The 18,935-nt window shown below is 42.5% G+C and overlaps 1 long non-coding RNA gene across 2 annotated transcripts in view; it reads right to left on the reverse strand.

Moving 5' to 3' along the window:
- Positions 1–18,935, reverse strand: part of LOC138105959 (uncharacterized) — a 74,129-nt gene that overhangs the window by 35,366 nt on the left and 19,828 nt on the right. Inside the window, exon 2 of one of the 2 annotated variants that reach the window (XR_011148827.1) lies at positions 13,847–13,944. This is a non-coding gene — a long non-coding RNA (uncharacterized lncRNA). The remainder of the gene's footprint in view (positions 1–13,846; positions 13,945–18,935) is intronic. The other variant, XR_011148828.1, reaches the window with a different exon arrangement.

Raw genomic sequence — 18,935 nt, forward strand, 5'->3', positions numbered from 1 at the left:
GACTACCTATGCCAGTTTCAGAAGGCCAGATGCTTTTGGCAGATGCAGCCTGACTCCGCTTCCAGAAACAAGAGCAGTAATACTCAGTGGTGTGTATAATGCTGCAAAGCCTGAACTGATTCCAGTGATGAATTATTTCCTCCCCCATCATAAAAAAGAGTGACAAAAATTATAAGCCCAGAACACACAGGTAGGTAACTCTCAGTGTAGTGTTACTGAAAAGTAAAAAACAATATCAAACCCAACAATCATATTACAGGCAAAGAAGAAATAAAAGCCTGGTAGAAGAATGTCATGTACTATAAGCGGATTCAACAGAAACTGGAGATTTGCAGTCTAACTCCAGACATGCTACTGAAGTTTTCTTTGAAAAGGCTGTTGCAGTTAGATGTAAAATCGTGTGGGTTGCTCATCTGCCCTCCCCAGGGCAGATAAGCAATCAAATAAATGCATTTATCTGAGTGATCTGTTAATCCTCTGCATAAATAACATTTCACCATGCAAGTTATATTGGGCTTAGTGTTCCTTGAGCATTGAGAAGCTTAGCAAAGTAGTTCAGTCCTTATCCTATGAGCACAACCACAAAATCCAATCCATGTTTGCATGTCCTAAGGTTACCCAGGAGACAGGGATAAGGGCTGTCTTTGGTCCCTCTCTGCACAAAATGAAGCGCTCCAGTCCACCTGAATCTCTGCTTCACGGTAGAAGGGAGTAGGTGAAGAGAGCCTGGCACAGGGTTTGAGGCAGACAAAAGATGTACATTCACTTTTTCCTTAGGTTAGCAGGAATATTCACGAGGATCTCTTTCTTCCAAAGCCAAGAAGCTCCCCAGTTTGTTCTTTCAGCATTCTAAGTCTGGAGTGGCAGATCCCTGCACAGCTGCTGGTTAGAGGAGGCTGAAGGCTGGCTCAGGGGAAGCACATGCCCTTAAGGGCTCTGTGCTGGTGTCAGGGAGGCAAAACTACTGGGGAAAGGTAAGCAGAACCCTTCCAGAAATGCTGCCAAACCTGAAAACTCAGAGTATACTTTACAGAGCATACCTTCCAGGCACAAGGTGCTGCTCATGCTGGCTGAAGAGTCTGGAAGGTGAATAAAGAGGGTGGTCCTGCTGGGATGCAGAAGGGTTTTCTGAGAACTGGCCACCTTGCAGCTGTGGACCTTCCTGGCTCTTGTCGTGCTCTTTCCTATGGGTGGACAGGTTCTGAAACAAGGAGCTTTAAATCTAACAGCAAAAAGCTGCTAGATGAACATTCCTAATAACGATTTTGAGTCAAAATTTGGAACATATCGAGAATTTATTCACCATAGACATGTTCAAAGAAACAACAATTTTCAGACATTTATATACCCAATAACATCCAAGATTTTTTTATAGACACTCCCAAAAGTCCACCCAGTTTACTGCATGGTGGTATCGGTGTTTTGTTTCTTTAATTACTACCAGGATACCTCATCTATCTTTGTTTAATGGATAACTCAAGTGTTATCCAGCTAAACAGTGCTTTATTAAATTTGCTGTCCTGGTTAGACAACTACTATTGATTAAGTTTCCTAGGGTGTACAAGCCTACTGAGTGGCTCCCTTGCTGCATCTGCAATGAATTAATCAAGTTTTCTGGGGTGTACAGGCTTTCACACCTTAACTTCCTCATGGTAGCTTTCTTGTTCTGTAACATCTAATTTATCTCTAGTTATATGATAACCATGAAACAATTCTTTATTGAATTTTGTTCTTCAACTATGGATTAAGTTCTCTAAGGAGTAGGTGTCCACAGAGTTCCTTTCCACAGGTGCAGTGAGGTAATTTCTCAGTTTTCTACTGACACTTAGCCAACACAGATCTAAATCAAAACCGGCTAAAATAACACATTCAAACATTCCTTAAATAATTAAACATAACTCATTGCAAATTTTTTAAAGAATCACAAAACTCCTGGCTAATTAAGATATAACTTGCTGTCAGTTCCTTCTGGATACAGGACTTCACCAGGAAAGAAAAGGTCACTGGCTGAATCTGAGGCCATCCAGATACACAAAGGTTTTATTTGGAAGCACCTTTCTCCTCATTGACCCTCACACAGCGTTGGTAATTTTTGAGCTTTGTATTGGAGGGGCCTGGTTTTACAAGGTGAGCTGCAAAGCCCTGGAAGGAAAAGGAGCTGCCAGAATCTAGAAGTGCTCTGACATGTGCTTCCTCAAATATTGAGCTTTTAAATCTGGAAGAGGAATTTGGTGAGTGAAGCTGGTAGAGAAGCTGGGGGGAGAAGGAAAAGGTAAAAGAGTTTTTCCCTGTAAGCCGCATTGTATGATAGTAAAGTCATGGCCTCAGGTGTTACCCAGAAAGGAGGAGTTGAAATCTGATAGTCACTCGTGGTGTCCTGAATGTGAAGTCAAAAAAGCCATCCAGAGCAAGGCTGAATAGCAGCACTCACTGCTGGGGACAGTGGGGAGGCACAGACCAACCCTTTGCTGAAAGCACCGTGCACATGCTATCCCACACAGCCACTGCAAAACACCCACACCTTCTGTGAGGAACGATAGCACACAGAAAGCACCGAGCTGAAAAGGGAAGAGCATAGTGGCTGCGAGAACTCATCTCCTGAGCTTGTCCTGAGGCACGTATGTTGCATGTGATGCCCCTGAAAGGCTGAATGAGCTCTAAGCAGCTGTTTGGTAAATCGATTCTCCCCTGAGGGCACACTCTGGCAATCAGGGGCTACTCTCCCACCTTCCTCGGCTGAGGACATTATCATCAGCATCTCAGTAGGGAGTGGGTCCTCCTCTGAAGAAAAAACACTTGGCTTTGATAGTATGGTCTGGACTAATCTTCCTCTGTCAGGCAACTGTTTTTGTTATCACTGCCTTCTTAAATACCATTGTCTTAATCACAGCAATATTATACGTCCTTGTTTTAAATACTTGCACAAAAAGAAAATTATTTTCTAAAAGTCGGAATCTGATACCAAGTTTATGAAAAGATGTAGTCAAAAGCTTGTCAGATACTATATATCTGGCACTGATTAAGAAATGTTATTTGGAGCTACCAAAGGTAATTGGAGATAAAAGTAATCTTTATTGCAGTTTTATAAATGAGGTAATTGAGGCACAGAAGAATTCAGTGACTTGTTCAGGGCTGTATGCAAAGCCTTGGCCATGGCTAGGAGTAGTTTACTAACCTCCAGTCCCAAGCCTTTTAGCTGTGTGTCTTCACTACTTTTTCCTGACAAAAACTCAACCTCTGTTGCAGATGAGAAAACTGTGAGAACAACTTCAGGAAGTTCCTAGTAAGCAGCAAACTAATGAATCTTGCTTTTCCTGTGGATTTGCACCCTGAAAGCTCTAATTCTCATCCTTAGCAGACTCCAATGATACCAACACCCTCCCTCACAGCTCCCCCCAGCACCTGCTTGTCTCCCTGGACCCAGACACAGCCCGGGCATCTCTGCTACTGTGGGAGAGCTTCTGGTGATGACCGTCCTCTTGAGGAAGGAGGTGACTTTGGGTCTCTCTCATTTACACAGCAGCTGACCTTCATGGAAAACCTACAAGGTCAGAGGTGTCTTTTCAAGTCCTTCTTTGAAATGCAGTTGGGCAGGTTCAACAGTCACTGGGACATCACAGTTTCTCCAGGGAAGCAGGCTAAAGCTTGAGCTAAAGTGCCTGCCACTGTCTGGAGCTGTGGGAAGCACCGTGAATTTTCCTGTTCAGCAAGCTGGCAAGGGGGACTTGATTGTTTTGGAAATAATCATGGAAACATAGAATGCCTGGGTTGGAAGATCATGTAGTTCCAAGCCTCCTGCCATGGGCAAGGACAGCTTTCACTAGACCAGGTTGCTCAGAGCTCCATCCAACCTGGCCTTGAGCGCTCCCAGGGATGTGAAATACTCCAGTTTCTTAGTACTCACCCTGCTTATCTTCCAGGAAATCCCAGCAAGGATTATCGTGCTGCTTTGTGGATGTTCCTCAGCAGCTTGCCATCTCCCCACTGAGCATGTCACTGCTGGAGGCCATAAAGCCATGACTACCCTCAGCCACAGGCTAGTGGCCGTGTGACCAAGTGCCATCTTATTCTGGTACAGAACTTGGGGCAAACTACTAGCCACCATAAGGTTTACTGCTCAGATTTGTAGGAGTGGCACTCAAGTACACTGCCAACCAGGATTTAATATAAGTAAGTAAAAGACTTAATTGTACAGCTGTTTTCACTGCTATTCATAGATTGTCTTGTTTACTGGCTGTCTTTTTTCTTCATGCATCATCCTATGTGGATAATTACGTATCAGCCTGCCTGATGCAGGGAGCACAGCACAGAGTGCCCTGGCTGGTGTGAAAGAACCAGAACATTTAAACCAAGCCATACAGCTTGAGAAAGAAGTCTCAGAGTCCATCTTATTGCATCAGCACCACTGCCCCTTTCTGACTTCATCAGACTGAAAACAGTGCACTGTCTAGTGCAGTCCAACAGTAGAGATTATGACAACACTTCAGACATGTTTTCTGAAAAATGAGAAACTTCCTTAGCAAAAATCCACATTTTCTTCTGCACACTTCAGTAGTGACAGTGATTGCAATAGCTGGGGGTGGGGACGGGGGAAAGTCAATTGCCAAAATCTTGTAAAACTTTAAAACAGAAAACTGTAACCTGGCATCGGTGAAGCTGGGAGAGATGGAGCAAAATCCATACACAGATGTCAACTACCGAACAACCATGAGATATTTGTTAGTATTATCTATACTTACCATCACATTCTCTGATATCTTCTTTCTCTGTGAAAATGTGAAATGACCATGGAAAAGAAAACCATGATCACAGGATGTATCTACTGAGGTGTACTTGGGAGACAAAGTGGAATGTGAACACCAAACTGTAAGGTTTTGCCGCCAACTTCTAAAATCTCAAATATTACTCTTTTCACCTGTACAGCCTGTGAGGCTTTATCTCTTTGTCTTCTTTTTTATCTCTTTATCTCACTTTTACTACTTTTCATTGTTTCCTGATTTATTCTTTCACTGTGCTCTCTTGCCTCCCCTCTTTCATCCTCATGGCCCCAGTGCACTGCAGGCTGTCGTCCCCACCAAATGGTGCTAATCCTCACCTCCCACTCTACCTGCAGTTATTGCCCAGTAGGAAGCAGGACACCCAAAAGGGGCAGGTTTAGAAATGAGATTCAGAGAACAGAAAGCTCAGAGGAAGCCTCTGCTTTGGGCTGAGTGGGATCCCTGACACAGGAGAGTGCTGTACAGTGCAACAGTGTTGTTGCACTGCAATAAGGCAAAGAAGGTGCATTGACTCCTCCTTTTGACAAACACCTTTCTGAGTGAGCATGTGATAGGGTTGCCTATGATAGAAGGGGTTAGTTGACTGACAAAGGCAGTCCCTTCCAGATGCGTGTTTCATTGCTATCTTATCATCAGCACGCATGGATTTGCAGTCTGGGACTTCACCATGGGAAAAACAAAACCTCAGGAGTCATTAATCTTCTAGAGCTTTAAACTAACCATTTGAATTGCACCCGTCAGTAGAGCAGAAATCCAAGCCCTAGAATTATACAATCATCCTAAACTGTGCTATCATAGCTGGGAAGGGAGAACTAGTCTGCACCAGACCTCTTTTCAAGGTGCACTTCAACAACACTCAGACTTGAAGACACTGCACCATCTAGACCCACAGAGAACTAAATTGTGGTTAAATACAGTAAAGCTCGCCCTGCTGGAGATGGCTCCAATCCCTTGCCCAATCATAGCAGCCTCAACAGATCCTGAAGGATTCAGCAGGATCCATTATCTGTCATCTATTTCAAGGGTAATCTCAGTAGATGTCTTTGAAAGGCATTTCATACAGAATCAGCTTCATTGCATGACTCCCCTTTTAGTTGCTTTGGGTCACTTGTAGTTCACAGTCATCCCTGTCATCCATGTGTCTGTCTCAGCCATGTGCATGCCAATGAATGGAAAGACAATGCTGGATTGATTATCTTCTGCACACAACGCCCTGTCAGCTTCACTGCCTCACTTGAGATTGCAAACAGGCTCAGTGAGCACTTACATGTGTCAGGCGGATAAACAGCTGTATCTGCCTGGTGAGAGGATGAAAACCATGGAGGCTCATTCCCTACTACTGGCAAATGGCACTCATGGCACTCGGTGTTTGGCTCTAAGAGCTTTTTCCAGCACAGCGTTTATTAGTGAGTAACTCTTACCCCACCTGAGAATGCCCAGAGTTACCCATGGAAACTGCCAGTCGCCTCTGGCACACCTTAGAATGGGTTGTTAATGCCCTGCACTGCTGTCCAGCCCACTGCCCTGGAGTTTTTTCATCTCAGAAATAGATGGATTGAGGATATCTTTCCACTTCGAAAAACAGCCTGTACTAAAAGTAGAAGCAAATTCTTAGGATGCTGTTTCTAATTAGTGTTTCAAGATGCTATTGTGTGGGTTTTTCATAAAACTTTTACCAGATGTGGCTTCTTTCTTAGATACCCCTTTCTCATATTTCCTTTTTAGAAAATTAGGTGTCATTTAGCCACAGTTTGTGGTTAAATATTTGTTTCCATTTCCTTTTGTTTAATAAATATATTAGTTTGTAATCCCATTTAGGTGATTTTGTTTTCTTTTTTGGAAAAGAAAGTGGAAAGAAGCAGGATGACACTGAAATGCATCTCTCTATGACTGTTTCTTTTATTCCTATTTACTTACCTTCCTCAAAGTTTAAAAATACTGGGATAAAGTGATTTTTTGCATACCAATCACCTTTGTTTTTCCCTCTTTTTTGTTTTCTTTTTCTTTTCCTTCAGTTTTATACTTCCTCACCACCCACAAGAGACATGTAAATAAGACATCACCAAAAAGCTTCTTTTTGCTTAGGCAGCTTGAACTCTTTCAAACTGAATTTAGCATAGTTTTTGCTAATGTGTCTTGTGAGCAGAGGTTGTTCTACCAATACAGAATTTAAAGGCAAGACATTTTTCACGGTTAGCAAGCATGGAGATTGCACAGCTCTCCTTTCTCTTTCACCCTCTGTAGTCATGTGCAGAAATCCATGACTTTTGTTCATTCACTGGTCAAAGATTCACTGGATAACAATTTACTGTTCATGAATCTTTAAGCCATTTGCTGCCACTTACTGGATAACTAGACATCCTGCTTCAAAAAAAGGAAAAAAAAAAGAATCAGAAGTGGTCTTACAGTGAAATTCAAAGTAGGCATCACCTTAAAGCCTGTGCCAGTGTAAGAAAAAAGTCAAGGGCAAAATGAACATTAAAGTTGTTCCACTCACTGGAGACCAGGTTCTTCGTTAATGAGTTACAGCTATAAAATGCCTGTAAACTGCACCGCCCCATTTTACTTCCTCCTCCTCTGCCCTGCTCCACACTGGCTGCACAAATCTCTTGGGAGTGGGAGCAGGCAACTGGAATACCAAAGCAAAAGGAAATTTAGTGCATTTGCAGAAGAGCTGGAGATAAAGTAGCATCTACCAGGAAGAGAGGATATATTTTCCTACCTTTTTTGTTTTATTTCCATGTGATTTTATTTCCTGAGGATACTAGTACTGATAGTGTGGCTATTTCCTTAATGAAATGAGAAGTTAATTTTTTTTAGCTGTATTTGGAGAGTTTTGTCATTAAAAAACAGTTGCCATTAAAAAAAGAGATGGCTAAAAGAACATTAGAAGCCACAAAGCCAAATATTTACAAATAATAGCTAGGACTAAAAGGATAGAAATAAGAGATTGCCTTTACACTATGCTCTATTCTTTAGTCACACAAGAACATACTATTTTGCTGGAATTGCTGCCCAGCTGGGAATAGGAGGGTGAGGTACATGAACATTTGGTCTATCCTCAGTTTTAAGTCCCTCTTCCCTTGCCTACTACACACTAGTGAGACCCTGTTCTGAAGGCAGAATTATTAATTTGTTCCCGGGCTGTCCTGAAGAAGCGTTATCCCATTATCCAAGTACAACACAACCCCAAATTAATTCATTTTTCGCATTGCCTCAAAGAGAATTGCTGTGAATTTCTCATTTCACAGCTGACAGCTGAGATGCAATCAGAGATGTCCACAATATTTTCATGAAGGAAGCAGCCAGCTCTCAAGCAGGCAGTCTGGCAGAGTGAAACACTACCAGTAGCCACTTTGGAGAAGCCTGATTTTAGCAGCTTGTCCAAAATTTCCGTGACAGAGCCAAAGACAGAGCACAGTTCTGCATTGCAACACCTGTTTTCTTGGCTATGCCTCAACTCCCTGGATAACATGGCCAGGGTCCAACAGCTTCCATCAGTCAATAAACCTGATCTGTCCCCAAAACAAGTCTATGGTGTCCATCAGTTGAGATGGGAACTCAGGACAATAACAAGCGATCAAATATTTAACACTTCCAGACTGGATATCACTAGCCAGATTTTGAGGCTGGAATATAAAAACTTCAGCTGCCTGGAAACCTTCCTGACAGGCCAGGAGATGCCAGATCCTGCTTTCTGGAGAAAAAAACCCGTTGAACTGGGCAAGCAGGGAAGATCTTAGGCCAGTTCAATTTCCTCAAGTCATTCCCATTTATGACCACCTTTTAATGAAATACAAAATAAAAAGACTATGATATGGAAAAAAGATGACTTTGCTGTTCAATGTTTCCTGTTGCACAGAGGGGTTTAAGGTACAGAAAAAGATCCTTCACCCTCATGGTGTGACCAGTAACCAACCCATTCTTCTATACTGCTTCCTGACTTTTGCACCAATTCTCATTTCTAATAATTATGTTTTGTTGTTTTAGCAGCAGAAAATGTTGAGAAATGGAGAAATGAGAAATCTTGCTTGTCATCAGGGTCACCGTGTAACACCAAAGCTGTCTCTAGTTCTATGAACACACAATTTACCTAAGGACAAAAAGCAAAAAGCAAAGCCTTCTGAAGCTGAAGGAAGTGTAAGCTAACACAGGCTAAACTTCTCCCAGGCTGGTTTATATCCCTCACTTCCATAAAGTGGAGAAGCCTTCAGAAGTGGGGCATCACCAGCAAAGTAGCCTCCAGGGCAATCATACTGAACTTATTCATTAATTGTTTCATTTATCCACTGTATGGCCCTTTTCTAAAGAAAAACCCAACCATGTGTTGTTTTGCTGGTGCTGTGCACATGGTGGCTGTGGACCAGCTAAGGAGCGGTGCCCCAGCTCTCTTCCACTGCCTTCACAGCTCCAAGAAAGAGCTTATCCAAGGAGCAGGGGGTATCTGCTGCCTCGCCTGCACTGCCTGCACAGGCAGGAAGGCAGGGAGGAATGCTGCACTGTGGCTTGGAAACAGGAGATGGGGAGATAACAGCAGCTGCCCATGAGTATGTGGGGTAAGGGAGCTCCCTTTTCCTCAGTCCTTGGCATCTAAGTGAGGACAGCCTGGGCTTTGAATACACCTTACTCAGGGTGGCTGTTTGGAGGGGAAAATTTCCATGTTCACTGAGGAGAGAAGCGGTGTTTGAGCTTTTCCTGAGGGCACAGCCGTTTTTAACATAGATGCTGGCCTGGTTCTGGTAATAAAATGGAGTAGGTCTTGCAACATGGCAAGTTTTATTGTCTGTTTGCTGCAAAGAAAGTGGCACACTTTCTACTCACTATGTGGGATGTTGTATTTTGTGCCTTCCTTTACACTGACTTCACTCACAGTATGATCAGAGCACTATGAAAAAAAATTTAAAAAATCTAAACAGCCCTCCTAAATCATCTTCTATTTACATTTTTTGCTACTTTTAAAAGTAAATCTTGAGCGAAAATTCTGCAGCTGTACTGAGGTTTAGCTTTTCCTTCTGCCAAGGATGTAGCAGAAAAATTACTCCTAGTGGGGAGAGGCCTTGGTGTCCAAGGGGAACAATATGTCCATTGCGACGCCCCCTCTGACATTTCCTTAGGAAGTGAGTTCTGCCAGCAGACGCCAAAGGTAAACCCTACCATATGCCTGACACCACATCCACCTGGTTAACATACTAGGATCAAAACAGAAGAGACAGCACATACTAATGCACAGACATCCAAAGACAGAAAAAAGCATAAGGAACAACTGAATGGTTAGGAGTATCTCTGTGCATCAGCTATGTGTAAATTTCAGATTAATATGCAACTGCAGTAGCACAGAGGCTCAGGGACCACAGGAAGGATGCACTACCTACAGAAATCACATGCAGTACTGGTGTCTATAAGCCCAAGGGAGTCGGTTTCTGCAATGATATCGCACATGCCACAAGAAACTATTTCAAAACCACATGAGGTCTGACACCACAGCCTGTCCTCCTGCAGCTCAGGCACCAGTGTGTGTGTCGGGCTTTATTAAAACTGCAGACATCAAACTGGCTGCCATGTCTGTCCAACTGTGTTTAAAACCCCCCTGGCAGAAGAAGGTCAGCATGAACGAGGTTGGATACAGCTCTGGCTATGGATGTGCTTTGAGCTCCAGATGCAACTTGCTGCAAAGCCAGAAGCAGATGCATTCAAGGCTGAGCTTAAAAGCCAGATGAAAGACAGATTCAGCCTTTTAGCTGCTGCAGTCTAGTGTGCAGCCAACAGGACTCGGACTCAAAGCTGTGGTCTGAAAGAGGCACTGCTGGTTGGCTGAGCATGGCTGGTCTGTGCAGAGCAGCACATCTGTGCAGCCAGAGCCGGCAGACGGGCACTGCTGTGGACACTGGGAGCCAGGACACAGACACCTGCCATCCCCAAGGCCTCCAGACTTCTGAATGTGGCCCTGGATTTCCCTGTACCTGGGACATTAGGTGAAGGAGAAATTTTACAGAGACAAGACCGCAATGTGTTTTGTTAACCTGTATGACTGAGAAGGGGGTGTTTGTCTCATATTTTCTACTTGAGATAACAGCTTTCCTCCAGCAATTGCTTTCCTTCAGTTCTAGGTGGATTGGTTTGACTGTAACAAGCAAAATATAAACAGACATCATCCTTTCTCAAAACTGTCTTCTTCTGCCTTTTTGAATCTCAGGGTTCTGCCTTTCAAAACACTTTTTCCACAACTAGTGCATATTCTCTTTTGTACAAATACTGGTGCATATATATGCACGTGTGTCCAAACACAGATGCTCACACACATATACATGCACATACTCCCTATGGCATTCACCGAACAGCAAATGCTAGTTCTTTAATACTTGTGTATATAATGTCCTGTGTACTGTTACAGCTCATTTTTGATGGCATATTAATCTTGATTTGCTTAGATTTGATTTTCAAATTCCTCTTCTTTGTAATTTCTTTTAAAATGCCAATAAATGTCCAAAATGCAGTGGGAACGTTGCATGGGTCTTCCTCTATTCCTTTCAGTTCCTTTAGAGGAGTAAAATACCTTTGAAATGCTTGAAATATTTCAGATTTCGCTTGCCATTTGTTGCTCTCTCCTTTTTATTTTATTTTGCCCAAAACTCATTCCATTTGGATTGTCTTCCCTAAAAAAGTAGACCCACCAGAATTAATTTTTTAAATTAATGTCTGATTATGCATATTTCCTCTATTAATTCATTCATATGAAATAATTAATTGATTATTTCTACAAGTCAGCAATTAATGGAAAAAATTTGCTAGCATTACAAATCTGAGAATTAATACATTGATTGACCAACAGGTCACACACCATTTCAGTATTCTTCTACCTGAGCCTTTACACTGAGAATCAGATTTCTTCTCTGAGAATCATATTTCTACTGTAGATTTGTTACACTTTTTGCAAACATTCTTGTCAGGATAGATCTACTTCTTCAGTTATTTTTAGGCCTCAGATTTCAAAGGGAAACATGCAAGACAAATAGGCAGCTATTAATTTAGGAATTGTCTTCTCTGCAAATGTTGGTCAGTCATTTCTCTTTTACAAGAATTTGTATTTAAAAATACAAGCAAAATAACAAACTAAATTTATATCAGAATTCAGATATTACAAAGACAATGCTTTGTAATTTCTTTTAATTCTCAAGGCAAGAATATGATCGTGGTGATTTTTTTGTAGGTTTGTGTCTCTAAATCTTTTTACAAACATGCTTTAACACAGAACATCCAGCTGATCACCACTGGCTCGCATTCCCTTGTGTCCTTGATCTTGATGTTTCCTACTGATAAATCATTTCCACTGTGGGACTCCGAAAGCACCCCTGGGTGCTCCAGCTTAGGCAGAGTCTCTGAGGCCACATCAGTGTAAAGAGATGGGACTGGGGTGTCCTTACTCCTTGGGCAGTCCCAGCTGCCTTGCTGCATGCCAGGCAGCCCTCCTGACTCTGGCTAAGGGTATGTTTGCACAAGGACTCCTTGAGTTCCTCCTCCTACGGGTGACTCAGATGACAGGAATTCAGCCTTACCATAATTCATGCTCAGTTGCCTTTATAACTTGTCCCTTAATTAACTGATGCATGCAAGAAACCTGTTCTCCTAGCTATTCAAAAAGTGGCTATGCAACATTAATCCATGGACTTCTACTGTATCAACAGTCACCAGCACAAATTATTTCAGGTACCCGACTTGGATCATTTTGAATAGAAGCAAAGTCCCTGTGCATAAAGAAACATTGTTTCAGGCCAGCCTTTCCTATGAGCACAACTACAGATTTAATGCCAATTTAAGACATTTCCCAAAATGTTATGGGACACTGAAGTCTCTCTGCATCCTGAGACGATGAGCAGTTATCTCAAAGAACAAACAGTTCTATTTTCTAGAGCTGAACTTCTGGGAGTATTTACTAAAATATGTAACCCAACCCAAAACAGTGAGTATTGATACACCCAGATAATAAACCTGGGTCTCCTCTTTCAGGACTAGATTCCTCCTCTCCTCCCAACCTCTGCCTTTTTACAGCGCCAATGAATATTGTTAACCACACATCATGGTTAATTCTAGAAATGACTGCATTTCACTTACGAAAACCACACAATTTCATAGTTTTATGTTATCTTTTATTCTCTGACAGAGCCTGACCAGCCTGTCTGCTCCCCACCCCGTGCACTGTTCCTTGCTGCCCTCACAGTTGTGCCAAGAATGACTGTGTGCCCGGCAAACTGGATCAGTGAGCCCATCTTTTAACTGGCTTAAAAGAGCTCCAAAAAAAAAATTCAAAACAAAACACATCCAGGGCTGCACTGCTCACAAAGAAAATGTAACATGAAACTACAGTCTCCCTCAACCACTCCCTCAAAATAGTCTCAGTTCTTTGATGAATAAAATACACTGAGTTTTCTCACTGCGGCTGTTTTAATTCTAGTTCAGGATGAAAAATGTCAGCACATCAGGTTTTTATAAAAGAACAGAAAATCCATTTCCTTTTTGGGGTCAATTAAACAACTGGTGTTCTTTCAAAGCAGCAAAACAATATTTTTAATGGCAAAGAAATGAAAATAGTGATTCTTAGTGGTATTCTTCAACCCTATACATATTTTTCTCTCTTTCCTTTTTCCTTTCTTTTGTTTATTTTGTGGAGGGAAAGGAAAGTTTGAAAACACGCAAGCTCCCTATCAGACCTGCCTTATCTCATCTCGAGGGTTTCCTTGTCTTGGGCAGAGCTGAAGCCAAGCGGAAGCCACGTGCCTCCAGCCACTCCCTTGCTGCCTCCTGAGCAAACTGGGAGACGAATGCTGGCATCTCACAAAGAACCAAGCACAGAAAGGCCTGAAAATCTTCTCACCTGCCATCAGTGTGACTCCTTGCATCAGAGGAACAGCTCTCTCCTCTTTTGGCTGAAAAATTTCCTTCAAGTCTCTAAAATAATCACAGGTTAACTCCACATGTCTGTCCTCCAGAATGTCCCAGTTACAGCCCCTCTCTCCCAGCCTCCAGTACATTCTACCCCCTCCACATAACTGTATGTCCCTTTACCCACTCACCAGAGACCACCAGGCACCAGGATATCCACTCACCCACTCCATCTGCAGCCAGAACCCTCGAAAATAACTGCAAAGCCTGGTCATTGCTCACCCAGCCCCTAGGCAGAGAACAGAAAACACAGAAATGCCAGATGCTGCACATACCCAGACCCTCCATACATCCACTGGTCACTCAGGATATTCAGCATCCCTGATTGGAACCAATTCCCACTTGCTCTGCCAAACTTCATGACTTTGGGCAGCCAGTTGCCTGCCATGGCTCTGAAAAGATATACTGCAACCAGAGGCACAGGTTCATATGAGCAGTTTGCAAATCTGCACATTAGTTCATTCCAAAATGTTTGTAAGACATCAGATGTGGAGCTGTGAAGGATTTAGCAGCCAGAGAAGCAATGACAGCCTGCCTCTGCTGACAGCTGGAGCTGGCAGCTGGACCAAAGACACAGCTTTGGCCATCTTCACTCTGACCCTGATGCCTCCTCAGGTGTGGACAAAGCTTTTGGGTGGGAGTGAAGCCCAGCACAGGGAAGGGGCAAGTAGGATACACCAAAGTAGGGAGTGCACTGGGCTTTGTTTTGCTCTAATTCAGGCATGCTGAACTTGGTTTTCCATGGTTGTGATCCTCCAAAGATGCCTTCTCTCCACCTGGTTCTGTGTAAGGAAAAAAAGAGACCCAAAGTTCAAGCTTTTCAATGTGTATCCCAGAATAAGGACTTCTGCATGAAATTGATGGAGTTTGAAAGTACATCAACATGGAAACGAGGACCTTTTACATTCCAGCAAGAAAAAAAACAACTTCCAGAGAAATATTTAACTGCCTTTGCCTTCAGACAGCCATTCCAATGCGAATCAGGATGTGCTTATTTTGGCAAGACTCTCCTAAACTGAGCTGTTTTGTGTGTGGTTAGGAGTGTCGGATGCATGCTCAGTAATTTGCTAGTGGCTGCTTGTGGTAGGTAGTTCTTGGGAAGAGGCAGACTAGACAGCCAAAATGTAGGTCACCAGTGGGTGGAGTTCACAACCCCCAGCTCTGTCAGTATGCAGAAATTACTTCTCCCACAGAATTTGAAATTAGCGACGAAGCCTGAAAGCTGGGCCACTAACTGTAAGTCCTTAGGATGATGATTTAGTTGGTTAGTCATTTGTGTATGATGCTGTTTAATGTCCAGTCTGTTCCTGGATTATCTGTTAGCTAGGAGAACTTCCATGTGCAAGGACACAGGTGTTACTCTACAGTGTTTAAATGTGCGTGGGAATTTGTAGTTAAGAAACAAACCAAATTTTGATAACACAGTTGAAAGCCATTCGTCACATTTTCAAAGTGTCTCCTTCATATCACGCTCATGGAAGTTCAGAGCAATCTTTTGGCTCCTCAGCTCCAATGGCCACTCAACTGGCAGGGCTTTGCAGCAATGATGGGTGAGAGCCATGGGGTCTCAGTTGTCTGGCCAAGCATTCAGCAAGAGCAGTCGGGGAGAGCACTAGTTTCTCAAATGACCCTTTAAAATCAGCTCTGTGCAGCATTTTGCCAGTCTTTATTCTTCCTGCTGTATGTATTTCAGGAAAAAAAAAAATCAACCCCTCAAACCTTAAAAACTTTTCTAAACAAGAAGCCAGATCAACACACCCTTTTATGTTTGCACACGCTCCATAGCTGCCTTAACTTCAGGCTAAACCACTGCTGTATATCTGCATAATCTTAAAGCTTAGCAAATTAGAAAATAAATATGTATGCATGCATTTGAAATAGCACATTCTCCTCCAGGCTTTATCTCTCTGTAACTGCTGAAATTGTCTGACAGGGATATTCCTTGCAGTCTTATCACATGGATCTGTGGTGAAAAGGTTTCGGCAGTTTGCAGTGCAGATGTACCATCAGGACTGTCACTGGGATACTTTGGAGGGATTTGTAAAAACCAGCTGTCCCTGCAGGAGATTGCTGGAGGAGCAGAGGCCTCCTCTGCATGTACTCTGCACAGACATGGGGTTCCTGCATATAGACCTCTGATTCATCGAATATCAGACTTACTGCCTAGAAACTAGTTGCTTCAGTCATCTCTGCCGACAGGAAAACAGACCAGGCTAGTTGGAAAGTGGCCTGAGTGATGTCTCTGGGAGGTGTGCTGGTAGGACTCATGAAACAAAGCTGATGGGGATATCTGGTGCTGGAAGTTTTAAACAAGCAAGACTTTAATTCTGACCAAGTCATGTAAACAAAAGCTTTGGCCATACTGCTTCACATTTGTAGTCTGCTACCCCGTGGGAAAAGGGTTAAGGATTATAGATAAATGTATTTCATATAAAGCAAGCACTACTGGCACCACCAGCAGCCCTACATCAGGATACATTCCAATGTGTATGCCTGTCCTTGCTGCTGACTGTGAATGGTCTGAATTAGGCCCAATCACCCATCAGAATAGCCCCTTGGAGGGGCAGGGATGTGCAGTTCGTGAGACCAAATATGGAAATAAACTAGGGATTACATGCCCTGCATAGGCTGGCCAAAGAGGGCACCTAAGAAATTTACAGGTGAAAACACAGGTGTCCCAGAAGAGTAGATACAGCGGGATGAAGCAGGTTTGCTGTCACTTGCATCCAGGTGGTCAAATTCCACCTGGGCTGCACATTAGGCATCTGATTGCTTTTCTGGATTGGGCTGTATAGAGAATTTACACAGGAAATCTGATGTAGAGTAGGAGATCTATCTCTGATTTTCCAACTCTCAGTTCAGTGCCTTAACCACAGGTGCCACCTCCTGCAGTGGCTCTGAGCTCATACGGATGCTGTAGTCCTTCCAAATTAGCAGCGATACCAGAACGGAAATGGCCCTTTCAGCACAAAATAAACACGAATAGTCCATAAATGCTAATGATACAATTTAAGTGTCTCTGTTCTTGGTGAATTCAGCCTCTCACCTACACATGCTGGCATCTGAAGTTTCTTTTGTCTAAAATCAAACACTGATTACTTTAATGGGCTTTGTCTCAGTAATCTATTTTAACAGTATAGTTAATATCTGACAATTATGCTAGATTAGCATCAAAGCCTAACGGAAAGACTGAGGTAAATTCACAACAGTCACTGTGTAGTTCAACATAAAGTTGTTTGCTGCCAAAGAAAGGTTTTCTATTACAAATAAGTATGTTACTATTAATGCTGCTGTATAGCATCTAGGAGTAGCAGGTGGGCCCTTTGCTACTTCCAATGTCAAGTAACTAAACCACACAAAAGTTAAGGTTTTAAATGTAAAAAGTCTTAAAAAAAAAAAAAAGGATAAAAAAAGGAAAAGCTTGCAAAGTTGTGCCTCTTCTTGCCTCCCCATCATGATTCCAGCCTTTGTAGTTGCCCTGCCTCTCCATTCAGTACATAAATGGGCAGCTGAGGATTGAAACCAACAGGATCAGATTTCATAGGATGCTCTGGTATCTAAGGAATGATGGAAGGGTGAGACAAGATACAGAAAGGAATTTAAACCTCATTGAAAAATTGTAAGAAGGAAGATCTTCAGCCTGAGAACACACAGTGTGAAAAAAAAGAGGATACACAGACTTTATTCTTATATGCATGCCCCACAAAAATGACACTCATTGAAATACATCATTAAAGATGACCCCAAAAGTTCAAGGTTCCTTAACTAATGATGGTTCTGCCTCATAAACTGCAGGCACTGAAACACTGCACAATTTCCATCGAACTGTGACAATACACACATGATATTTTAAGCAGAATATTCCATCGGACAGTTTTTTTAAAAAGCATTTTCAGCTGTTTCCACTGCTTGTATTTAATGAAAGGCTAAGCAGGAATCATAGCTGTGTATACAGATACTGAAGCCCAGGACAGTGGCCAAAGCAAGGATTTCCACTTCTGTTTTATGATGTTTTGATCAGTGCAGAGGCCTATAATTTTTCTGTGTTAGTCACTAGTGATCAAATCCCACAGTACAGGGACAGAAGAGATCTTTGACCTGTTGTTTACCATGATTTTAAATAAGCTATTTAACGAAAGCAATTCTATCACATCACTAATGGAGGATTTCCAGTGTGCATTGATGCCTTTCGGCATTCAACCTGTGGCTTCTAGACTCTCAGTGTGATGATTCAGCTGTTACTGGGGACAGTGCTGCTAAGGCTGCCACATTTCACCTGCTTCATAAGTGGATTTCACAGAGCCACAGAATCACAGACATCTTCCATTCCAACCCCCTGCTTAAAGCAGTCGCCTAGAACTGGTTTCCTAGGACAATGCCTTTTTGGGGTTTGAACACTTCCAAGGAAAGTCTCCACAGTTTCTCTGGGCAGCCTGTGCCAGGGTTTGATCTTGCTCACAGTAAAGAAAGTTCTTTCTTATATTTAAACAGAGTTTTTTGTATTTCAATTTGTGCCTATTTCCTCTTGTCTTTTCACTGGATACTACTCATGAGAGTCTGGCTCTGTTATTTGTTCTTGTGTCTTTTTATTATATTTTATGTCATAATACAGCATAATATGTCATAATGTTATGATGTGAATATTAGACATGTTACTATCTTTCATGTCATATTATTATGTCTTTGTTATATTCCCCCATCAGGTATTTCTCTGTGTTGATAAGCCTCACCCATTTATTTACACAATTTGTTTGCTTTCTCCCTGTGCCTTTGGTGGTTTCTTCAGTGCTGGCCCTAACTCCAGCATGCACTTGACCTCAAGGCCCACCCTTTCTCCTTAAAGTCACTTGAGTGCACTAATGCTTCATGAAATAGCAGTACTGTCCTTACAAACACATTGCAAGATCAAATTTCAGGAATGACATGGTGAATAAGAAAATGCTGTTTTAGCTAAGTTTCTTCTTCTGCTCACACTGAGGCCCATATGCCTTATAAGTGCAGAAAAGGAAACTGTCTTCTCCTTTTGGCAAGTCCTGTAAGAAAGATTCTGTGGGAAGGACAAAAACAAGAGGTGGAATATAGATGCCACTTCATCATAATTTCAAGCACTTGGCCCTGGGAAGCAATCCAATCCATGTGACATATTGCTCAGATGCTCTGTACAATCACTGCAGAGTAATCAAGTTCAGACACTTCCCCCTCTTCTCTGACACCATACCA

The sequence above is a fragment of the Aphelocoma coerulescens genome, chromosome 2, assembly GCF_041296385.1.
Source record: "Aphelocoma coerulescens isolate FSJ_1873_10779 chromosome 2, UR_Acoe_1.0, whole genome shotgun sequence".
NCBI lineage: Eukaryota > Metazoa > Chordata > Aves > Passeriformes > Corvidae > Aphelocoma > Aphelocoma coerulescens.